This window comes from Phyllostomus discolor, chromosome 2 (assembly GCF_004126475.2).
Source record: "Phyllostomus discolor isolate MPI-MPIP mPhyDis1 chromosome 2, mPhyDis1.pri.v3, whole genome shotgun sequence".
In the NCBI taxonomy this organism is placed as follows: Eukaryota; Metazoa; Chordata; class Mammalia; order Chiroptera; family Phyllostomidae; genus Phyllostomus; species Phyllostomus discolor.
The window spans coordinates 18,975,176-18,991,222 of record NC_040904.2 but is presented as its reverse complement, the minus strand read 5'-3'; the positions used below and the strand labels follow the sequence as shown (position 1 = coordinate 18,991,222).

Sequence of the window (16,047 nt, the reverse complement as noted above, 5' to 3'; positions counted from 1 at the left end):
TATGGTGTCTAGAAAAATCTCTCCCAGCTGTTCTGGGCTGTTTTCACAACAAAGGAAGCTTGACTAGGCTGTTAACTCGAAGGAACTCATTCATCTATGACAGGCGATATGGATGGGAGGCAGGATGGGGTGGGGGTGGGAAAAAGATAGTGAATAAAAAAGGAAGCAAGCTAATATGATAGAATTATATAAAGAGTCAATGGTTATCTCACTTAACCTTTTCTTCCGCATAAAGTTTATTGTACTGAAAGAATCAAAAGTTATGCAAGTATAGAGAGCGGAAGGTAGAAGTTCCCGTGCCAATTAAGAGGAGAAAATGAATCAAGAAAGAGGTTTTGTTACCATGCCGCAGTGGTTGGGGAATAAGGAAGTCTCTCTCATTTGCCAGATGGCAACAGGCAGGGGAGGTTTGTACACTGGTGGGGTTAAAGCCCTTCCCCGCTGCCCCTCCAGTATCAGATTGCAGGGTGGGACCAGGGGGAGGTGGCAAATGGGCCATAGAAATCAAAATGGCACAAAAGGAGGTGCTGGACCAGAAAGGCCTATCAGTCTAGCCTAGGGTAAGAAGGGGTTGGTTTGGAGGTGGACCCAACCAGAGCATGTAAAGGGCTGGGAAGTTGATTGGTCATTCTGAGAAAGAACGTGGCCTGTCCCACACTCAGGCTAATACAATCCCATGGGAACAAAGAAGTCCTTTTCTTGCTCCTGACCTATACCCAGATTGTGGACTTGCTTGTTCTCTCCATGGGCCACAGGCATTAGTAAGAGAAAGCCTTTCTCGCTCCCTTGCCTACCTAGTGATGCATTTGCTGGTGTGTTTGCATGCTCTCCAGCCCAGATTGTGTGACTCTGTGGCCCTAGTAGCCACTTGGCCGATGGCCATGCAGGCTCCACATGCAACCTGCAGGAGGCAGCCTGAAACTGATAGCAGGCAAGAACAAGCTAAGCTACCTGGATAACTGCTTAGCAGCCACTTATGACCCCCAAAGGACGGTACTGTAAAATGGAGCAGGAACTATAGACACTGCCTTTTGTGCTGGTCTTGCTGAGAGTGATTGCACTTTTTCCATGGTCTTCCTGAAGAGATAAGCTTTGAGATGGGGAGTCTACCATTCTCCCAGATCGTGCAGCACCCAAATAAAACTTCTTTCCTTTTCACCAGCATCTGCTCATGAGTTTGGCTTTTTGCGGTGACAGGCAGCCAAACCCCCTTTTTTTGTTTGGTAAGAGTTTTACTTCTTTTTTTTTCCCAATTAGGTTGGCTTCTGTTTCTTTTCTTGCCTTATTGCACTGGGCAAACACTCTAGCACAATGCTGAATAGCGTATGAATCATTATTTGGTGGATATCATTTAGACATTTTTCTAGTATGGTCAGAGAAAAACTTAGCTAAAGAGAATTTTGAAATAATAGGATATTATTACAAACACTATTTAACAATAATGTATATTAAATTTAGGAGCATGTAATTTTAATTGAAGAAAAAGTAATGAGTTGAACCAGAACTCAATAATAAATTTTAAGCCAATATTTCTCTACTTCAAAAATAAAACCACATTCTTAAATAACCTAAAATAAATATAGAAAATAAAACGTATGTCATCAAGATTACTAACACCTTCTATTCTGTAACCATAATTCCACAGTTGTCTTAGATTCAATGTTCATCTCTAATACATTCCTTTATGTGAATTCATCTCTTGGTTGACTGGATTTTGCCATTCAACAAAATTATTTAGAGTCCAGTGGGACTGCATTTCCTAAATTCTTGCATACTTGAGAATGTTGCCTTTACACTATAACGACAGCTGGATCACATATGAGATGCTTGGCCAACTGTCTTTCCCTTCAAACTTTGTAAATGATGTTCTATGATATTCAGGCAATGAATATCACTGTGAAAAGGCTGATAATTTTTTCTTTGTACGTGATTTGTTTTGGGGGGATGTCTATCAAATTTATTTTGTAAAAAAAAAAAAAGAGTAAGATACGGAATGTAAGGAAAGAAGATGGACATGAGAACTGCCAGAATTCCATCAGATGATGTCAACGAGGGTCCCAGAATGACAGCTGTGCACTGGCATAGACCACAACCAGTTCCAACCTGGGTTAGTCAAATGGCTCTGGAAGGAATTTCCTCAGGGACATATAATGGCTAGAATACCCCAGATAATTGGCAAACACTTTTGTGGTAAATAGGGTGTTTTCCAAACTGGGACATACTGACATGACAGTGGACATTTTATTTATGGTGCCAGACCAACAACAGGTATAAAGTGGGATAAGGCTCACAGTGGCATGAACAAAAGAATGTGCAAGGAAAAAAAGTAAGTATAACCTGTCAAACCTGTGAATATTCCTTATAATAATGTGGACACTGATCCAAACAAAACGGCGATATAGCCTGTGAGGGTCCAGAACAAACCACCCCAGGATGTGCCTTGGTGGTATGCAGATTACTTTGAGTTGACAGCAATTTTAGCTTCAGGCTCAGGAGAAATTTGTGTCCCCCTTCCATTCCCTACCACTTAGAAGAATTTGAATTGAAGGCCTTACCAACAATAAGAGCTTATCAGTGATAACGTTTTCTACCTACCCATATGGCAGAGCAAACTTTTATTTACTAAACATCTGCTCTGATCAGCCTGCAATGACCCTTTGAAGCCCCAAGGGGCATTACCTCATCCCTAGTTCAGGATGTCTTGTACACCCCAACTCCCCTTTTTATCTCTGAGGCTCTCCTGTGTGGGGGGTTGCTGTGCACAGGATATTAAATTTGACTTTCTCTTGTCAGTTTGCCTCCTGTTGATCTGATTATTCAGCCAGCCAAAAGAACTGGAGCAGGGAAAGGGAATTTTTTACCCTTGTCTACAAACCAATAGTGCAGAGGAAAGAGAACTAAATCCTCACCTTCTGCAGTGAGAATCTGATAGATAATGCACTAAGGATGAAAGATAGTGACATAAATATATCATTTAGAGACAAAAAAAATAAATACAAAATACAGCAACTAAAATGGGTGAATGTAGTTTCCTCTGAGAAGATGGACAAAGAAGAAACAGGCTTCGCTGTTTTTCATAATTATTTGATTCTAAGCTTTACAGGTTTACATCTTTAATATAAAGTGAAAAAAGAAGAAGAAAGGAAAGGTGGGAGAGAGGAAGGAAAAAGGGGAAAGAGGGAGAGAGCAGCATGTCTACCCTGCATCTGGTAGAACTAAAAATAGTAAAAAGCTCAAGTCCAATCTATATTTGACTGGATTTTTCAGATATAAGTTTCGTGTTTTGGTGGATTGAAGGCAGAAGGGTGGGCAAAGTCTAAAACGGAAATAATACTTCTTAATATTGGGTTGGCCAAAAAGTTCATTTGGTTTTTTCCATAAGATGACTCTAGTAGCACTTAGTTGTCTTTAACTTCATTCAAAACAATTTTGGTAGATCATATTGTGATAATTGTCTTATCAGTGTGCATTAAACAAAGTTTATCAAAATCAGTGAATTTTTGTGCAGCCACTTTAATATTGAAGATGGAAGAAAAGATGCAACATATTCAGCATACCATGCTTTATTATTTCAGGAAAGGTAAAAACACAACTGAAACACAAAAGAAAAAAGATTTGTGTAGTGTATGGAGAAGGTGCTATGACTGATCAAATGTGTCGAAAATGGGCTGTGAAGTTTTGTGCTCGACATTTCTCACTGGACAATGCTCCATGCTCAGATAGACCAGGTGAGGTAGATTGCTATCAAATCGAGACATTGAGAACAATCAGTGTTATACCATGCAGGAGATAGCTGACATGCTTGAAATATCCAAATCAATAGAGTTATTGGTGAAAATGAAAAAATGTGTCTTTTATTTTATGGAAAAAAACTAAATGGACTTTTTGGCCAACCCAATATTTATAGAAATAAGGAAATGGGGGCAAACTGAAGTGGTGCTGTGGCATGCCTCAGAAACATTTACTCAGAAATGAGTTACTCAGAAGTATTTCCTTTCAAAACCATGAACAGTGGGTTTTTAATTAGCTGAGTTTTCGGTTACCAACAGGCATCACTGAAAAATCTGATAAAGGAAATTCTGAAAATACAGGGGGGTGGTACTATATTTACCCACACCTTTTCTTCTTTGTTATATTCTTACGGTTGCTACTACTTCACCCTTAACATCTACTGGCTTTGATGAAGACACCAGCTGCCCTACTACGATTTGATTTTCAGAACCCTTAACCAACATTTTCTGATTAGAATTAAAGAAAATGTGGTATAGATGACACTTTCTCATCCACTTCCCCCACTCAGGAGTTCGGGGAAAGGTCTTTTTTAAATTTCCACCCACGATGCATTTTGTGCAAAGCCCTGTCAGAGGCAGCTTCCTGGTAGATCTATACCCCTGGGGCACCCAAACCCTCTGTTACGGGGACATATTTTATCACCTTCCCTGAGTGCATTTACTTACAAAGCCATGAAGCATTGATAGGTAAAAGAAGCTTAACTGGCACCAAATCTTAATAAGGGGGTCCACAGTACTATTTTGTATAGGATTTCATTATAAAACATTTATTAATTCAACTTAAATCACTGGACTCACAAACAGAGAAATAACCTAACTTAATGTCAACAGCCGCTATGGCAGTGGGCCCCTCAGAGAGCCACCCCTGCTTCTACTCCCACTGCAGAGCTAAGCACAGTAGGACCAGAGGAGGAGACACGTCGAGGACTGAATTCTTACTCGATGAATGCTTAACTGTGTAATTCTTTTTGTTTGTTTGTTTGTTTGTTTGTTTGTTAAACGATCTTTAATTGAAATATTTTCCTTTGTAGTTCTCAACTAGCAGGGCACCCCACTGCACCACTGTTGATGTCATCTATAACGTCGGGACGGTGGCGGCCATCGACATTGCAGCCCGCAGACTGGGCAGGCTCGGGATCTCTAAAGGTTCCAGGAGTTCTCTAGCTGAAGATCTGTGCTGCATCTGTCCGGCAATGCTGAGTTCTCATCAAAAGTGATATTTCCACTGTGTGTAATGGTTTTTTGTGTTGTGTGTGTGTGGGGGGGGGGGGGGGGTTGTTTGTTTGTTTTGCTTCTTTCTGTCTCGCGGTGGTTCTTTGAGGGCTTTGATGACCAGGGCAGAGGCAGAAGGCACCGCTTCAATCTGGGACTGTCTGTGCTGAATGGTCAGTTTCACTGTGATCCCCAGACCTTTCCAGTCACCGGCTGCTTTGGCGGTGTCGTCACCAACCTTTTTCAGAGACAGGCCCAGGGGGCCGATCTTGGGGCCAGGGCGGAGGTGGCATGGACTTGCCCACAGGTGCACCTCAGGTAAACAACTTGGATCTCGTTGAGGTGAACTTCGGCAGCATGGTGGAGGCGGCTAGTGTCGGATGAACCCAGATTCTGGACGACCACAGAAAGGGGCACCTTTGCCTCCTCCGCGCCAAAAGCTGGAAGTAACTATAATTTTTGAGACATTTAATCACTCTGAACCTCAGTCTCTTTGTCTGTAAAATAAAGAAGCTAAGGTTCTCTTTCCTATGGTTCACCATAGTAAGTATCATATTTAAAGAGGGCACTTAGCAAATATTAGAGCTTCCTTCCCTCTTATTTCTTGGGGCATGAAGGAAGAGTGTTGTAGGCATCCTGCTCACTTTTCCTCTTACAGGACCGGATTCCATACTTGTTTTCCCTTATTTGGAATGCAAGAAGAAGAAATGTGAATGACCACCTTGTGAGACTGCACTGGATTGACATTAAAGGATTTGGAAAATCAGACCAACCTCTGGTTCTGCTCTTTCACCCTCCAGTCAGGACTTCGTTAGATCATTGGCAGAGATTATATTTCTAGTGGCATTTCCAAATCAAAGGCTAGCCCTGGGCCAGCTGGATTGCCCTCTTGGGAAATGGTCTCTTAAGAAAGGTTGCATGACAATAACCCATTGGTGTCCCTTTTCAGGAAAGTTAGCGGGAAAGGCAGTCAAGAAAAACCACAAACCACATAAGAGACATGGAGGGAAAGCAGGGTAAAAATTACAGCATAAATTAGAAGATTATAATCAGGAATACCTAGTTTTTTCTCCTTCAGTATCATCTATAATGTAATTTTGCCCTTGTGTCAAATAGAATACATGAAAATCTTAGGACCTGGAAAACTTTTAGAGATTCTTAGAAGAGATAACCCCAATTTACAGATATAGAAACTGTTCATAGATGAGAGTCTTCTCCAACATAGTACAGTTGATTAGTGGTGGATTCCCGTTCCATCCATACACACTCCTCTGTAGTTTAGGTATTCTGGCATGTATGAAAACTATATTTAGTTTACGTATTCAGATGTATGTGAAAACTATATTTTTGTGTGCTGTGTTGTTCTGCTGTTTAGAAATTAGATAATGGACCTTGTATTTATTTTAAGGAATTCTCAACAATAGTCATGCTTCCTATTTAGGTGAGACATTCTCAGTGTGAGTGGAAAAAGGATGTTTTAAGAATTCAAATAGAAAATAAGAAACTAGTCTGACACTATGTTGCTAACTCTAGAAATAAAAATCAGACTGTTGTTTCTCTCCTTCGTACTGTTCTTAGTTTTTCTCTGAACACAGAAACTTCAAAGACACTTTGCTAAAACCTAGAAAGTTGCTATGCAACCTACACATGAAATTATTTCTCCCCACCTTTAATCCTGATGATCTATCATTCTGCTATTTAACAAACAGGCTGTGTCAGAAAGAAGGAGAATAGAACAGTAGCCAACGGAATCCATATTCAATCAAGTTTTCCAGCTTGTCATGGTTCCTTAGACACTGTTTGAGGAAATCTCACAAATGAAACTGATTTACCGTAAAATGTGCCTATTTGCTCTTAAATCTTGTTCGCTGCTTCATGAGGCACTGGAGTTAGCAATGTTTCACTGGTTGACCCTGTGGGGCCACCTCTAGGTCTTGTTAGCCCAGAAAATGAACCATGCATAAGAGAGGCCTTGGAGGAAGAGGTTTTCTTCCCGTTGGGTGTTTTGCACATAGCTGAAATTAGACCTGTGAGCAGTCCCTTGAAGAGAGCAGCGTTAGTCAGACCCCTGGGGAAAATAGTGGGAAATGGAACTTAACCCTGTCACACGCTTAATAGAAACATGTCAGTTGAGACAAGCATAGGGTAACACACGAGAAATCTGTTTTCAGAGTGCTAGCAGAGTGCATGAAGGCATAGAGCATTTCACATCCCAATTAAAATTCCAGAGCTGTTATGTACCCATTGCATGACCTTGATGAAGTCACTTCACCTTTAAAATTCACTTTCTTCATATATATTATGGGCATGATATGACTAACTCTAGAAGTTATTATGAGCAACAAAAAATAACATATGTAAGGTGTTTGTCCCAGGTGTGGTCATCAGTCTGTTCATAATAATGAGTGCCAACAATCTTAATGATGATGCTGCTGATGTTATTATTCTCATCCAACACTGCAATTTGCCAACCGTGTGTCCTTGAGTGAGGAATTGTATCATTTTCTTCTACTGGAAAATAAAGAGAATAATATTGACCTTGCAATGTTGTTCTGAGGACCAGAAATGATACGTGGAAAGCATCTAGCTATAGTATCTAGCCTTGCACAAGTAGGATCTTGATAACCTGTTGTTCATATTGTTTTCACTACCACATATTCTTTATATAACAATCTGTTTAAGCTTGAGATGATTCATGCTTCATATGAAGGTTGGCTCTTCTTGATATGATACATTGAGATACCAGTCCATCTGTAAATGTTTAATCAAGAGATAGACAAGATATCTCATTCTCTTAAGTACTTTTCAAGCTCTGTTAGGCTTAACTCCCAAAAAAGCAGTGGTTGAAAATCTTACCAGTGTCCTCCACTAAAAGTAGGGCTCATTGGAGCCACAATGAAAGGGACACAGTAAAACTTCCCCAGCCTGTGGAGATACGCACTTTAAGCAATTTGGTGAAGGCAGGAAAAACTAGGATTAAAGCACCTAGAGAATATTTCATTTCCTTTGGCTTCAATTGGTTTAACAGTCACAGGAGAATGGACTTTATTCAAGGAGCATTCTGCTGAACCTGTTAGCTGGCCATCTGGTCTATATGCCCTGGATACCAGAATCTTGATTCAATCATCAGTTGGATTTATATGATTCCAACACAATTTTTTAAACAATGCCATTTTTTCTTTCATTCAAGAAAAAAAGAAGATAGTTGAGAATACAGAGCTCATAATGGGGAAGAACAACATGCAGTTTTTTAAAGTCCTTTGTTCTGTGTTTTTTGGCCCTACAGTGCCTGTACACCTCCGCACCTCTTCCCACCAATTCAACCCTCCTTGGCAGCAGTGGCTTAAAGATTCCCACAGCAAAACCCAAGGCTCTGGGATCTGAACAGCCTGACTCTTCATCTTAGCCAGACATATGTCAAACAGACATATGTTTCCAAATAAGGTTTACACATTATTTGATAAAGATGAACCTCTCCTTCAGGGAAGTTAGGTCCCTTCACCAACTGTCCTGTGATATGTCATTTTAGATGTCTTAGCCTAGGTTCCCCCCAAAAAGCAGAGTCTGTGACATGGTGAAAGTAATTTGGGGGTAGTTGATCCTAAGGAACAAGAGTAAGGTGCTTAGGAGGGTAAAATTGGGAAGAGAAAGATAAACGAAGGTTGTAGAGTATGTAGTCCCCCATCTTATCCGAGGGGGATGTGTTCCAAGAACCACAGTGGAAGCCCGAAACCATGGAGAGTACCAAACCCAATATATACTATGCTTTTCCTAGACACATACATCTTTTCACTTGCTTCCCTCTGGCATATCTGAATTGCCAGCATCGCTATTCTGGTACTTCGAGGTCATATTAAGTAAAATAAGGGTGACTTGAACACAGGCACTGTGACACCACAGCAGTCAATCAGATAACTGGGACGGCTGCTAAGTGACTGATGAGCTGGCAGCAAATAACAGCAAGGATAGGCTAAACTAAGGGATGATCTGCCTCCTGGGTGAGACAAATCTAGATGGTGTGAGATTTCATCACACTACTCATAACAGTGGCCAATTAAAACTTATGACTTGTTTGTTCATAGAATGTTCTCTTTATTATGTTCAGATGACGGTTGGCTCAGGTAACTAAAATCGTGGAAAGTGAAACCATGGATAAAGGGAAACTGCTATCATATCAAACTGGTCTGTGCTGTGGGCAACTGGGCCCTGATCCTGCTAGAGGCTCTTTGAGAACCTGTGTAGAATGTGATTCAGAGCTGTCTACCCAAGTGATAGAAGAGTAGATGATTTCTCCAGTCTCCCATCTTCCACTGGTCAAGGGTTCCCCCACTGAAATGTTAGCATTCTCCCTTTGGGCTTGTCCGTGCAGCAGAATGGCCAAAAAGGTTTCCACGGACATCTCCCCATGGCTGTGACAGAGAAACAACAGCTCCACAATGCCACTAAGACAGGGCACAGCCCGGTTTTACCTGCCTCGACTAGTAGCCATAACAATGACTGGATTTCTTGAACATTTACTTTAAGACAGCGTAAACCAGAGCCTAGACATAACCTTGTGGCTCATATGACATTAATGGCATGATTCATATTAATAAGACACTCTTCAATATTTTATCAATCCTCATAAACTATAAACAAGACCTCCTCACTTTCATTCCAAGCCTGAACCCTGTTTTGGTGAAAGATATAGTTTTTCAACGGTTAATGTGCATTTTTAAAACTTCCCATGGAGCTACCTCACAAATTATTTTTGTTGTATACATTTTAAAAGTGAACTGCTAAAACATTCATTGAACTGTTTTTAGGGTAGATCTCTTCGATGAGATAGAATACAAAAAGAACTAAACATGGAACCTTCCCCCAAGGAGTTTACTCAAGGAAGATAAGATAAGACAGATAATTCTAAAAGTTAGATGAAGCTGATTGACGGAGTATGAGCAATACTGAATGTGCACCAAGTTTGTAACAATGACTCAGCAGATAATAATCAATGCTATAGGATCCTACCCAGACATATAGAGACTTGATAGACCGACCTGACATGGACGGAAACAAACAAAAATACAAACACACCGAAATGATGCACAAGATGAAATTGATTTGTTTTAATAGCTCTGCTCCAAAGAAGAAAAGTGTTATTTCCAGAAGCAAAAATAAAAACTGCCCTTTGATTCTAGCCATAAAATTAATATTATAATTCATGCAGAGCATTGAACTTGCTAGGGTTCATTCAGAAGAAAACTCAAAACTGGTATTTTACATGCATTACCTAAGAATCACAGACCCCTTCAACAAGTCTTTACTGCACATAGGCCTCCATAAAAACATCACAGTTTGCAGGAAAAAATGAACCACTGTGACGAGAATTAGCAGATTCAGCAAACAGCAAAAGTGGTCACTTTGATGTTGAACCCGTATGTTATACACATGAAACTAATGTAATATTGTGTGTCAAGTATAATTTTTAAAAAGTTTTAAAAGGTAAGAAACAAAGTAATCAAAAAGTTTAATGATTGGAGCTTTGGAAACTGTAAGTGATGAAACAATTTGAAAGACATTCTAAAAGAATCAGACAGCAAGATGGGATTCAACATGCAAGAGATGTATTTAAAACATCTGAGGGGAAAAATGGAAGTGGGGAAAGGAGGCGAGGCAACCATTCAGGCCCTGATGCAGGTCTGATGATGCGAAGGTGACAGGAGACAAAGATGGACTGGGTAAGTAGAGACTCAGACTGCAGGATCATTCAATGATGCCTCATCCAGGCCACTGGGGGGTCCTCAAACCGAAGCTGCTCTGTAGAGAAAACCTGCTTTTCGCAAGACTCGACTCCTCTTGGAGTGCCTGCCACACCAAGTGGCTGAGAGCAGCTTGTGGAAAGGGCGTCCTTGGGGAAGATGCAATGGTAGGTTGAGAGGCCAGTAGTTGGGGCTCTCCACCAACCACACGCAGCACAGCAGGGCGTCTGAGCGGCAGTTTCCAGGCTACCCACATCATGAAAGGGGATGTAAATTGTGAAAACTCCAACACAGCAATGCAAACAAATAAGACACAAAACAATCTGAATTAAAGAATTACTAACTTATGATGTTAATATAAATTATGGACACACTAATAAAGTTTTACAATCATTGTAATAAGTAAGTCCTTGAATATTATGAAATGGTATGGAGCACTATTTTTCTACAGTAAAGATGAGGGAAAAAAGATTTCATGACCATTCAGGTCTATCTAAGAATAACGGCTAATAAACAAAGCGATTTCTATCCCTAAAGCCCCAAGAAGCCTGTTGAACACTTCTGTTAAAAGCATTTGGCTTTGTCTTTCAACACTGATAACCAAGGTGATAGAGAAAATTCCAGCAGGCGGGTTGTGGAAATCTTTATTGGTTTCCTGGTCTAGAGCCTGAATGGTCTAGAGAAATGTGAGTCTAAATTATAGGCACTTACCTTCAGCTTGCCAGGCTGTGACAGGAAGTTATCAGGCAGCCAACCCAGAGACCATGTGATTTAACGATGATGATGGTGTGAAAAAAGTTGCTAGGTCTAAAAATGTTTCCAGGGCTTGCCAACACCTTTGCTAGAAGCAGAGGGGGGAAAGGCAGGCATTCGTGTTTATCATTTAGAAAGTTTCCCCAAAATAGCTTAGCCTCCCGTGTTTTTCATACCATAATTGTGCTATGTAGGAATCATACTTAAGAGTAGATTAAAAAATGTCAACACATAAAACAAGTTCATAGAAGAAAAACCAGGGAGAACTGGTGTGTTTTGATGACCTGGAACTTCATATTTATATTTACAGAAACTTACTAATCCTAAGGTTATATACCATGGTTTGATAAAAAGAAATGTTCTTACCTCAACATTGAATTTTCAGCTGTGCCTCCTTTTCTATGGGCAAAAAGTCGGGTAAAATAAAAACAGGAAAATTAGTTGGAAATGAGGTTGGAGGTACGTTATCCTATTAGGAAGTAACTATGCTGCTGCTCATTTACTGTAGTGGTTCTAAATCTGCAAAGCTCGTTTGCAGAGGCAACGGAGGCCTTACGATGTGAAAATGTCGTTACGTGTTTTAAACAACGGCAGCATTTCTCTTTCTAGGTAAATGAAAGGAAACATTGAACCACTGAATTTGGAACCGAGTGAAGCAAATCAGGATTCTTCTTTCATCAGGAAGAGGATGAGATCATTTTTCAGGTATTCCAGGAAGCAGAACTGTAAGTATGGTCAGGAAGCGCACAGATGTTGGAACGCCAAAGGGTGGTCGAGATGGGATGCAGCATCCTGCCTCCCACTGTGGACAGAACTTGAAGGGATCGGAGTCTCACCTCCCTGCCATCGTTCCCACCCTGGCAGGCACAACTCAAACAAGGGACTCAGCATCCCCCAACCTGATGCTCTTGCTCAGGACATTGAATTCTGGATAAGTAACACAATGAAAAGAGCACAGTGAGAACCTGTCCACAGCTACAGCAGCAGCGACAGTGTCTATAGCAAAGCCACAGCCTTCTAGCCAGACGTCCGGTGTGCTGCCCTTCCTCCTGACCTTCTGGAGCTACCCTGCTTCTGTCCTTGCCAAACTTGTCCTGCAGTCTCTCACTGATACTTGGAGCCCTTGATGTCTTTCTAACAACATTTCTTTGTGTGTAAGATTACTATAAAAGCAGTTTTGCACTAAAAGGCAATCTAACTGATGATACCCGCTAAGCAGGCAAAATTCTGCAGAAATTCTAATCCCAGTGGGGATCAGAGAGCTGAGCAGGAGCATGAAGTAAAAGTTTGCTCACAGCATGGGCAGAACTAGAGGGTATTATATGTTAAGTGAAATAAGTCAGAGAAACACAAATACTGTATGATTTCACTTATGTGTGAAATCTAATGAACAAACTAAACTAACAAACAAAATAGAAACAGACTCAGATACAGAGAACACACTGGCAGCTGTCAGAGGGGAGGGTGCTTGGGGGGCTGCGTGAAGAAGGCGAAGGGACTAGTAGGACAAATGGACAGTTGCAGAGTAGCCACAGGGATGTGCATTACAGCATGGTGAGCATAACCAATAACGCTGAGATAAATGCGTATGGCCCAGCAGGTGCTTGGGCCAGCAGGGGAACCAATCAGTAGAATACATGATTTTCTGGCCACTTTGCTGTACATCTGAAACTGGAGCAGAATGATAATAAAGGTCAACTGTGACTGAAAAATAAATTTTAAAAGAAGTTTGGTCACTGAAAGTTAAGGGAAAATAAAGGTCAGCAGGCAGTTTGCTTGGGGTTCTCTGCTGACTGGTAACCTTCAATGGCTCAGCTAATTCCCTTGCCATCAAGTGGTGAGCACGAGGTCCTCCTGGACACCCTGGCCTGGGTGAAGTGCATGTCAGGAATGGCTGCTACTGAATCTGCCAGGACCAAGCCAGCATGTGCCAGTCTTCACAAGAACGGACCCAGAAAAAGCAGGGACGGAGAGGCTGTAAACACAGGGAACACATGTGGACCTGCTAATCATTGGTAAAAAAAAAAAAAAACAACAACAACAACAACTCTAGAATTGTCCAAACAATAGAGTCAAGAACAACCAGGGAAAGGTCTTTCTCCTCTGTAGGGAAAATGAAGTCGGGCAGGCTCCCTCACCCAGATGCCCGACTATGACTTAGCCGTGTTCACACAACCTTGAGAATGGGCCCACATGTGCAGAATCAGGCTGTTATATAACATTTTGACACCCTTTCGACTTTGTGTGCATGGAGTACCTAAGGGAGCTGGGACTTCCCGCGGTGTGACACGTGGCTTGTGGTGTGCGTGGATCGCCCCACCCCAGAATAAAGTCATATCCCCATGGCTCCAGAAATTGTCTTCAGCCTGCCAGAATCCTGTGCGAACCTGCCTGGTCTTGAATGCCTGCAAGACATCCACTAAGTGCCATTTCCTTTGACACGGAAGCAGAAATTGGAAAGGCGGGGAAAGAGCCAGCTGGGTTGAAGATAAGCATCTGTGAGATGACTTTTGTTGGTGGCTTCTGTTCTCTGGGTGAAGCAGGAAGCCAGGACAGCCACTGAGAGTGAGGGACTGAGAAAGTGGAAAGGGGTTTGAAGAGTAGGTAAAAGTTATGAATGGTTAATGCGACAGAAATATCTGAATAAAAAGAACGCTGATTGGTACTTATGCCCAGAAGAATTAAAAAAGAAAACTTTGATGGATTAAGTCTAATTATGTGCTTTGGCTCAGCAACACCTCACCCAGAAATACCAGCTGTGACAATAATGATCCAATCACCCAAAAGGTAAGGGCTACTAGAAATTCGCAGACGGCCCAAGGGCAGAGAGAAGTAGAGTGCTCACAACAGGGCAGTGGGGATGTGGAAACACAGGTTCTGGGCTAGTTCAAGGAGGGAAGGGAAACTCGTAAGGAACTCAACAAATGGGAAGCCAGGGAGGAAGCCAGAGCTGGGAGGTGGGATAAGGTAGAAAACCGGGTTCAGTTGGAAGGAAGGACGTGGAACTGGCAGGAGCAGTGACAGGAATAAAGCTTTGTGGTTAGAGAATAAGAAAACAAAATTTAAGATGTGAATTTGGAAATGAGTGCTGGGGAGGAATGGAGGTAAATGGGATCAGAGCAGGGGTTCGGTGCTCCTCATGTAAGGATGCTGGACACGGCATGCCAGGGATATGGAAATTACCATGGATGATGGCAGTGTGAGAACAAAAGACAATAGCAGTCAGGTGTCAATTTCCTAACTGAGTATGGAGCAATGAGCTAAGAATCAAGGAGATAATTATGGAAGAAAACAGCAGAACTAGGTGCATGGTTTGAAAAGGAGGGGTGGCATACCACAGTGAAATAGAAAAAGTGCAAAAAACTGCTTTATCATATTTAAATTATCATAAATGAAAAGCCAGAGGTGGAACGGGTTTCAGGAAAGATTCATTCAAAGGCTTGACTATGACATCAAGACCTTGGGTCTTTCTGTCTTCATTCTCAGCCCCAAGATTTAACCTAACTTAACCTCAAAGTCCTAAGGTGCCTTCCAGTACAATCCTAGCTACTGGCCCCATGCTCACATTCAGCAAAAGGTAGAGGTTGGTGATTTCTCGTCCAACTTTCAAAAGGAGAGAAGTTTGCAGAATGGCTCCAGGAAACCTCCTCTTGCATCTCATACACTAGAATTGGGTCCCATACCACTTCCCAACCAATCACCAGCAAGAAACAGCACTTCCTTCAGGCAAGATCAACTTTCCATATGACATTGTTGCTTCTCAACAGATTGGGGGCAGCTGTAGGGATTCTACCATTGCTCTCAGGCACCTGCAAGACTTCCTCAGCTTCTTCCTTTAATGTGGTAGGGCTAGAATGGGTAACAAATACTGATTTCAATACTCCAAATAAACAAAGTTTGGGCTTTCTATTAAAGAATCAAGTTTGCACTGGTGTCATTTGACATGCTACTCAATTCATATCATTTGCACGGAGACAGAATCCTCCTGGCTGCAAATGGAGATAAGAGCTGCAAGCACATGTCATTCTGTATGTACAATTGCAAGAACCAGTGGCCCCTCACTGAGGCTCCAGGAGGATCCTTACACTTTTCCACTAAGTCAACAGAGATTCTCCTCCAGCTACACATCTAAATGCACCCATTGCTGCAGAGTTAGGCCTCTACGTCCAATATGCTGAGGCTGGAGACCATGGACAGTACCTGGACCTGGACATCTGGAAGTCCCTACTGACTCCTGTAGCACTCTCAGAGGCAATGTGGGCAGACACAAGTGGCAGACTGACCAAGTGCTAGTACAAAAGCAAGACTTTCATTATCCTGCTTAAAAGACTTCAGTGGCTCCCCCACACTGAGGAGAACAGTGTCTCAACTCCTTGGAACTACGTAAAGAACGATTTACATGCAAGCCACTCCAAACATAGCAGCTCCATTGCCCACCTTGAAATCAAAATACACTCTTGACATCCCTGAACACTCCTTTTTACCTCAGTGCCTTTAGGTTTCTTTTTCCTCTACTTAGAATTCCTTCCCTTACTTTGATAATTCATTGTCCA

The 16,047-nt window shown here is 41.7% G+C and overlaps 1 pseudogene; it reads right to left on the bottom strand.

Moving 5' to 3' along the window:
• Positions 1 to 4,801: 4,801 nt before the first annotated feature.
• The window catches only part of LOC114490747, a 48,923-nt pseudogene continuing 37,677 nt past the window's right edge, over positions 4,802 to 16,047 (bottom strand).